Source organism: Lepisma saccharinum, chromosome 29, assembly GCF_977018435.1.
Source record: "Lepisma saccharinum chromosome 29, izLepSacc3.1, whole genome shotgun sequence".
Lineage (NCBI taxonomy): Eukaryota > Metazoa > Arthropoda > Insecta > Zygentoma > Lepismatidae > Lepisma > Lepisma saccharinum.
In genome coordinates this window covers 21,187,406-21,197,315 of record NC_139257.1, presented here as the reverse complement: position 1 = coordinate 21,197,315, position 9,910 = coordinate 21,187,406, and positions in this window count along the sequence as shown.

Sequence of the window (9,910 nt, the reverse complement as noted above, 5' to 3'; positions counted from 1 at the left end):
GAATAGGAATTCTGAAAGTTTGTTGATCTTTTTGGACGTTGACAAATTTTCAATGGCTTCAAATACTCACAGCTTGGACCCTTTCAAGCTTTTGCTGACCTCTGTATCAGGGTTTTTATCACAGCACGATGCTATGCAAGGGGCAGAATCTCGACCGGGGCATGGGCGTTTTTTGTGAGTATCTCTTCACCAATTCATCACAGCATTAACCAAAATTGGCAGGAAATCAACCAGTCTGAACCTTTTCAGTATTCTAGTGCTGTCGACAGTGCAGCAGTAATGATGATCTTTAGTTTATTTGGATAACTGGGAAGTGGACTATTCCACATTCTATCGTGTATGTAACCTCACAAAAAGAAACCACATGTGATCATTCAGTGGATAGGGATGGCCATTTCCGAAAAAGGTAAATAACTAACTTGACTTCTTCATGCTTGTAGGAAATCCACATTAACTCAAGCAATTGTTTCTGCCTTTGCAAATGCAGTTTCTTGTTTCTAGCTATCCATAGCAGTAGTTGCTATTTTTGAGACCTGGTGGATGTAGCAAAAGAATGTCTTTGCCTGAAAAGTCAGCAATTAGCACCAACTAATGAGAAGAACTTGAAACACCACCACCACATTCAATACAAAACTTTCAGAGTTACTGTTCAACATGACATTCTTCTTTGAAATAAAATTCCACAGTTAATTCTCTAAAAGTGTTAAGTTTTTTGTAATCACCCTGTATTGAAGGTAGATTTGTTTGTGATTATAAGAGTTGTCTTTCTGACTAGGGAATATTTATTCAAGATGAAGATTTATTTATTTTGTTAAGTCTGTTGATAAAGCAAATTCAGTATTTGTTGAATAGAACTAGATGAAATTGTATGATTTATTCATTATCCGGAAGTATGATTTTTCAATTGTAACCATGTTTATATTTGTTTAGTTGGTATAGTAACAACAGAACAGTAACAAAAAACAGATCTCTCATCACTATTTGTTCTGTTTGTCAAATGCAATCCTGCAGTGTTGTATGTACTTGAAATGCCTGATACCAAAAAATTATTATGGTTATCATCGCCTGTTGGCATTTTTAAAAATTTTATAATACAATGTACTTAAAGTAGAGCTGAGTCAATGCCAGCTTAAACCTGTACTGATACAGATGCTGTTACTCTTTCCAGTTCCCAGCAATATTGATACCTAAACATTCCAACAACTTAAAATAATTCAGGATATTTATATATTTTAATATGCATATATTCCATTTGAACTATACCATATTAATCTGCCATTTATATTTTCTGAAGATGATAATTTCACACATGAGATAATCAAAGTATTATAATACCAAGTATTGGCCAATATCAACACATCAGCAGCCTCCACGATGGTGTAGTGGTAACGTTGTCACCCTGTAATAAAGGGAACCTGAGTTCGATACCTGGTGGAGGCACATTGTGGTTCAGATCCCACTAAACTGTAAGGTCAGTTTCGATTAGCCTATATGTGCATAACGTGGACTTAAAACTAATTCAGTACATCAGTATCAGCTCAGTCCTACTTATAATATAGGGTGTTGCGAAGTATGCAAAACGTACTTTGTTAAATTTTATTTTTTGTAACACCCTGTAAAACTAAAAGTTCCAACTTAAATGAAATGTCCGGACCGTACTAATTGCACTGAAATTACACCCCAAACACCTTCCCTTTACATCTGCTTCCCATTCTCCATTGTAACTTCAAAGTCTTCAGTTATAATTCCAGCTACATTTTCTTACTATTGTGGAAAATTGGGATCAGTGATTATGCTAATTTTTTCTTTATAACCAACTGTCTGCAATTCCTAATCCCCAGTAGTTATTGCCACAGCTACCAAAGGCTCTCAGGTGTGTCTGATGGTATTATGGTAATGTTGTTGCCTTGTAAGCAAGGGGGGCCCAGGTTCGATACTCAGAGGCACATAGTGGTTTGGATCCCACTGAACTGTAAGGCCAAAGATCAATCCAGTCCATCTCAAAATTTTCTTTATGCTTTTTCGCGGGCTTCCTACCAATAGATTTCTTAACAAGGATCCTGTAAATTTCACGTTTGTTCCCATGCATTCCACATATCTTACCTGCTAAAGTACTTTTAAATTAAGTGATTGCATGACTGACTGTTTTTTTGTATTACAATGCACATCTTGTCAATTTAAAAAATAACACAAAATGGTTCAAACAGCATCATTGCAAGAAAAGAAAATGCAGGTAGTTTGATTTCTGTGTGACCTTGAAAATGGAACATGTATTTTTATGTTCAGAATCACATTAGTGTTTATTTTTTACAATGCAAATCATGTAATTCATTAGTAAGATGTGCAGAGTGGTTCAGTTGCAAATGCATAAATGCAAAATTCAAAAATTTACATGGAAGGAATTGCCTATTTTCCCCAGTGGTATTTTTCTGTAATATTGGCATGGTTTACCGCAACAATTCTTATTTTGTATTTATTATATGTATGTATTATTTTGATATAATAGAAATGAATAAGACCAAAACAGAAGTCCAGAAATGTCTATATGTGTGAAAGAAAGTTGGATTACGAGCAGTAAACCAAAGAACATGGGACAATAAGCCACTGATTTACCACAATCTAATAGTACCAATGGATGAGTTTTGCAAATATTGCTTTGTGAAGTAGTTGAAATGGATTTTTTCCTGATATTTTAAGAATGCAGTGTGATGTTTGTATTTAATTATACACCTATGTGCATTACTTATGTTAAAGGCAAAATATCTGTAGACAATTCGTGTGTTTGACAAAATACATTCCACATCACTTATGTACTGTGAGAAATGTTTAGCCACTGTAACTTGTGATTGATTCTGCTGTGATACAAGTGCAGAAAGTATATTCAATATATGAACTTGATTCAGTGTGATTTTGCAAATTTACCAAGACAGAAATCATTCTGTGATAATGTTCATGTACACCTTTTATAGATACAGTTATGAAGTTATTTTAAGTCACGTAACAATCTTGTGTATAGTATTATTTTTTTTAATCAGAGTGATGTTTTACCTTGATATTTGTTTATATGTGTGCATTTGAATAAAGAATAAATTATTTTTGAGCTCTTTAAAATTTGCTGTTGAATGGAGGTCCAAGAGTTCTACCCAACACTGACAGAAGTCACTAGGGGACTGTAATAGGTCTTCAATTTTTATTTGTTTTAGTTGTGGTTTTTGTTTTTAACATAGGGAATTTTTAACCAGCGAAGACTTCCATTGGAGTTTTTATGCTGTCACCGTAAGTTTTTTTACCTTTTCTATCCTCAACCTGAATCCTCAACTTACGATTTAACAACACGGTACCATGTTTGGCATCTAAAGTTTTTTTATTTTATTACCTGATGAAGGAAGTAGTACAGACTTCTGAAATGTCATTCTGAAACATTCCTACTCACTCACGTAAGTTATTTATATATTTTTATTTGAATTGATAGTGAGTAAAACGCACCTTTGTAATGTTCATGAATGTTAACTATGATTATTTTTTATATGCTGATGGATAGTGAAACATTATAATGTTTGCATTGCTCATGAAAAAGTACACACGGACACACAATGTAAGTTATTTGGTATTACATTTACAGGTGCATTTGTGGAGAGCCAACATAGTTAGTTGGTAGGGTATCTGGCTGCTATACTCTAGACCCATGGTGTATGATCTAAGGCCGAAATTTATCTGGCCGTGTCCTCGCATAAAGTGGCTCTGGACTAACCCAGCTTCAAATCAATGGGTACCTGGGGGGTGGGGGAAGTAAAGGTGGCCAGAGCATGTTGCTGATCACATCACCTCCAAAATTTCCCTACCCCAAGGTGGATTGATTTAAAAAAAAAAAAAACACTAATTTAAATCACTTAAATGAATAATTTTTAGATATCACAATTACTTTTGGAGAAAGTACATTAATCTCGTAATCATTTAATGGTGTTTATTAGACTCGAAGATAGGAAAATAAAGGAAACAAAATATATGTACTGATGGTGTAAAGCTCATACGAAGGGAAATGTAAACGCACATTTCTCTTGATTTAAAATTCAATAACTTTTATAGGCAAAAATAGTAAACATTTTGTGTAGAAAAGTATACAAAATACTAGGGATGGACCGATACCGATAAAGTACCGATATAAAATTTTCAGATACCGATATTCTACCAATCTGATACAAAATTAGAAATGGTCCTTGAAGAACCTGAAAGGTTCATTGACCTCCTTAATAAATGTGTGTTTCAAGGTGACTGCAGTGCAAGAGAAGTTGCATATTTAGACATTTAGCTTTTTTTTTAAAAAAAAAAGTAGGGCATGGAGATTATCCATAAAAATTACAACAAAATGGCAGAATTTTGCACTAAATTATCAAATATTTATCGTTATATATGCCTATATCGGCTGATACCAATAGAGTACAAAATACTAATCATGTTAAACCAAAAATATTGTCATTATCATTGAACTGTAAATAAACATGGCAGTTGAAACTTTTGAAACTAGCATTAAAAGATTCTCCAAAAGTTAGCTGCAAAGACTATAAAAGTATTTAAGTTAATATTTTAAGTTACACTTATAGAGCAGATCCAGAATGTTTATTACTGGAAGAAAAGTTACTGAAAATTATTGTAGTTTCATTAATACATTCAACAAATATTTCCATAGTAGGTTCATATATACAGTATTACAAGGGTTGATGAAATGAAAAGGTACAAAACGACACTGTCGGTGTAAATGAATACTTTATTCAAAGTATCCTCGATAGGCCTGAGCACATTGATCCCATTGATGAACGAGCCGAATGATTCCTTTTTCCCAGAATTCCTTTGGCCGTGACGCGACCCAGTCCTTCACAGCGTCCTTGAGTTCATCGCCCGAGGTGAAGCGCTTTCCTTTGAGATGCTTTTTCAGGGGACCAACACATGGAAGTCACAGGGGGATAAGTCCGGACTGTAGGGTGGATGGTCTAGCTGCTCCCACTTGAACCTGGCAAGTTCCGTGTGTGTGACCCTGGAGACGTGTGGACGTGCGTTATCATGGAGCAGAACCACACCCTCCATGAGCAGCCCCGGTCGTTTGTTCTTGATGGACCTGCCTAGGCTGCGGAGTGTCTCACAGTACACATCAGAGTTAATGGTTCGTCTGTGTTCAAGGAATTCCACAAGTAGCGGACCTTGCACATCGAAAAACACGGTAAGCAACACCTTGCCTGCTGACGTCACGGCTTTGAACTTTTTAGGGGGAGGTGACGAGGAATGCTTCCACTTGGACCGCGCTCTGTATCGGAGCCTCTGCTCTCTCCTGCGCATGCGCGTTCCCCTGCGTGCTCCGATGCCACGTGGTGACTCTAATCGCACCCCTACATATCACGCTACGTTCTCCCATCGCGGCATCGGTATTATATAAACGATTCCGTTGTTACGACGTTTCGTACCTTTTCATTTGATCAACCCTTGTAGAAACAGAAAAAAAATGTTTATACATGTAATTTTTTTAATTGCTTTAATCAAACTGTTCAAATATTTTACAGAACCGATTACTAGATAAAGCCTTTCTATAAAAAACATACAAGGTTGCACCCAAACTGGAACCGGATATTTTTTTTTTACAAAATAACCTTATTATGTTCAAAGTACTGTACATGACACGTAATACATTTGTCCAATCTGTGATTCCATTCTTGGAAACATTTTTTAAACTCATCTGTTGTGATGGCTGACAGCTCCTTTCGTTTCTTTCTTCACCTTTGCTGTCCCTCTTCATTCTGGGAGGGGGGGAAGTTGCACAGAGCGAGGTCAGGTGAGTAAGGGGCATGGAGCAAGAGAGTCATGCTGTTTTTTGCCAAAAACTTGTGCACTGAGATGACTGTGTGCGCAGGTGCATTGTCGTGGTGGAAACACCAGTCCCCCATCTGCCACAAATCAGGTCTTTTTTGTCGCACACTGTTAAGCAACCTAGTCCAGGTAACGTCCCCAGCTCTTCAATGGTCGTTAGTCTTTGAGCACGAATTTTGTCGTCATTTTTGTCCGTTCTGGGAGTTGACGGACGTCCAGAACGAGGTTTGTCGTCAATCGACATGTCACCTTTTTTGAAGCGAAGAACCATTCGTACACTTGAGTTTTCCCCATAGCGCTGTCCTTTTAAGCTGTGTTCCAACAGTTTCTGCGGCATTTATCTCGATTAGGAAACAAAATTTCACAGCCACACGCTGTTCTCTTACATCGGCCATCACAAAAAACTAGGTGCAAGCTAAACTGCTTTTACGAAAAAAAATCACCTTGACCAGAGACAACCTTCCCCGGTGAAGCCACTGGGTGCACTGAACTCGCAAAGAGTTGCTCGACGCTTGCTTAGCGGAAAAAAATTTTACTACGGAAGCTCCTCCCAGGGCAGCGCTATTCCTGTTTTCTTTGGGTACCCCCTCGTATATCTATATGTATGGTACCAAAAAAACACAAGCAGTTTTAAGTGTGTTTTTTAAGAAAATCGATTTAAATAAAGAAAAATCAACAAAAATTATTTTTTAAATAAAAATCATGATTCTTATGCATCCTGCCCTACCCTCACATCCCCTAAGTGTGCCTTCATGGTAGGGTGTTATATGCACAGGGTACATTTTTGGGTGGCAGGTCAGGTGTATTGTTTCCCAAGCATTTAGAGTTACTTATCTGTTATTTACTCAAATTGTACCATACGAAATTGAAAGCAAAAAGTGTGATCACTTTACATGAGACATTATTACACTCCACTAGTATTGCTAGGGGGCTCCTGCATAACCAAATGATTAGTGCTCTTGCCCTTGGTGTGAGTGGTCCTGGGTTTGATTCCAGGTGGGAGCCCCCAAAATTTCAGCATTGACCCAACATCATGAGGAGAATTGGGGAGCTGCTTGAAAAGAAGTAGTGGGCTTTGGTCTTGAAACCCAGTAAAAGGTAGCAAGGGGACTGCATGTGCTGATCATTCATCACCCAACGAAGAAGCTACAAAGTGCTAGGCATTGTTTTGGATTGCTTCTGCTTAGATTTGCATACTGACAGTAATATGAAACTAATTATTTAGTTATTTTCTTGTAGTTTACGGTTATTACGAGGGTCCCTATTTATATTTTGAGCCTAACAATGAAAAAACAGGAATTTGGCATTGAAAACTGCTTTATTGTTTTTCGAAGTATTCTCCTTTATGGTCAATACACTTTTGCATTCGTTCGAACCATTTGTCAAAGCAGTTTTTCCAATCTTCTTGAGACACCTCCATAATATGGTTTTTGAATGCATCAACGGCATCTTCCGCCGACGAAAATCGTTGTCCACGCAATTTATTCTTGACATTCGGGAACAAGAAGAAGTCATTGGGTGCCAAATCAGGACTGTATGGTGGATGACCCATCAATTCGATTTTTTGACTGTTCATAAAGTCTGTTGTTAGATGAGATGTGTGACAGCTGGCATTGTCTTGATGAAGAATGATCCGACGGCGTTTGTTTGTTTTCCGTATTTGATCGAAGACCTCTGGCAAACAAATTGTTTTGTACCATTCAGAGTTGACCGTCCTACGTTCCTCTAAAGGCACAGTTGCCACATGACCAGTTTTCCCGAAAAACAGGCGACCATTTGTTTCGATGTGCTTCGAGCGCGAACAACTTTTGTTGGATTGGGTTCATCTTGAAACACCCAAACAGTCGACGGCTGTTTACGTTCCGGCTCATATGCATATATCCATGATTCGTCACCTGTTACAATCTTATATACGTCTTTTGAAGCACCACGATTGTATTTATTGAGCATTTGTTTGCACCAATTGACGCGAGCATCTTTTTGAATTTTTGTCAAATTGTGTGGGATCCAACGAGAACATACCTTTCTCACAGCTAAATGATCATGTAATATTTTATATATGCTGGTGGAACTAATGCCTATGGTTGCCTCAATCTCACAGTATGCCACATGACGATCTTGCAGTATTAGGTTTTGCACAGCATCAATGTTTTCTTGAACAACGACTGATTTTGGACGACCTTCGCGAATCTCGTCGGTGAGCAAATGGCGGCCACGATTAAATTTGTTATACCAGCGTTTCACAGCGGCAAAGGATGGGGCTTCATCGCCAAATGTGGAAGTAAGTTGATCGATGCACTCTTGTCTTGATAATTCACTTCGAAAATCGTAAAAAATCATCGCACGAAAATGTTCACGAGTTAATTCCATTTTATTGTTGTCGCGCAATCTGCAAGGCAACATAAACAATACAAATCAAGCTATTGACAAAACATTTGAAGTACGTTATGGTCAATAATGCCAGACGATTCCGTGCAAACGTCAAATCGCGCCTAACTTCAATCAGTGTTGCCAAGGCTCAAAATATAAATAGTGACCCTCGTACAAGCATAAGAAAACAAGAAAATAATTCTACAATGCAAGCAATGCGTACATACAAGAAAAAAAATATTATTTAGTACTGAGCTAGTACCACGTCAAACCAATTGTTTAGGCACATCGATAAAATTACCGATTATTTTACCGATCTGATATATCTATAAGTATCTTATAATTTAATGCAAAATTCTGCCAGTTTGTTGTAATTTTTATGGATAATCTCCATACCCTACTTTTAAAAAAAGTAAATAATTAAAATGCAATTTCTTTTGCACTGCAGTCACCCTGAAACACACATAAGGAGGTCAATGGACCTTTCAGGTTCTTCAAGGACCATTTCTAATTTTATATCGGATCATTAGAATATCGATATCGGAAAATTTTATATCGGTACTTTCAGTATCGGCCCATCCCTACCTAATATTCGATGCTGATTGTGACAACATGGTTTTAATAACTCATAACATAATACAACACTGTAAAGTAAACAAGTGTTTCTGGTTGAAAATGGGTTTTGAAAAAGGGGTGCTGAAGAACATTAAGGGGTGTGCAAGCACACTCTTGCACTCACCCGGTGCAAGGGAGATGGTACTGAATGTGCAATGGCAATTTGAAAGACCACCATGCCAGAAAGTGCTTGCTTGCTTCTGCGGTGAAGCATAGGCGTAACTTGGCAGGGGCAAGGAGGACACTTGCCCTCCCAAAATTTTCAGATTTATTAAATCGAAAATTAATGGTACTTTGTTAACCTCCTTGGACCTGAGACATAAAGTAATTGGTTATAATTTGCAAATTTGAGAGTTGTTTAACAAAATATTCCTGGATGCTTTTTCAGGCTATCTACCAGTGGAAAAAAAGTCAAGAAATTATGCTTGTGGCCAAGAATTTTTGCTAATTTTTTTTGCAGTGTAATGAATTTACATTGTTACATACCTGTTCTGGGATTTGATAAAATTGAATATTTAGAAATCTAAAATTGAATTGAGTTGTGGCTATGATTTGTCCACTTTGTTCCTTAAGAATTACATTCTTGTATGTTTTGTGAAAATATTAAATGTAGTAATGTGGCCATTCCATCCAGGTTTAAGTCTGAAGCATTAATTTTTACATGCATTAAAGCAAGTCTAAATCTCTTCTTAAAGTACAGCTTCAGTTTTCATCTTAACCGGCCTTGTGGAAGGGGTTTTTCATTGAATAAAAATATCTTTTTTCTTCTTAATTTCCAAGTATACCTAAGTTGAGGGCGATTAAATAAATGTTAAGACAAAGGGGGGAAAGGAAAGAAAGGTGAAGATAAAGTCATAAAAATGTCAAGAATTTTGGATATGTTATTTCGGTAGACACTCTGTATTTTTATATGATAGAAAACAATTTCTACTCAACAGGTTTATCAGATGAATACAACACATACAGCATAATACAGCGGTTGTTCGCTTTATATCCGACCATTGTCGATTCGGTGCTGCCACCTGGCATATCATGCTGGAACTATGGGTCTGCTGGCGGGAGCAGTGTT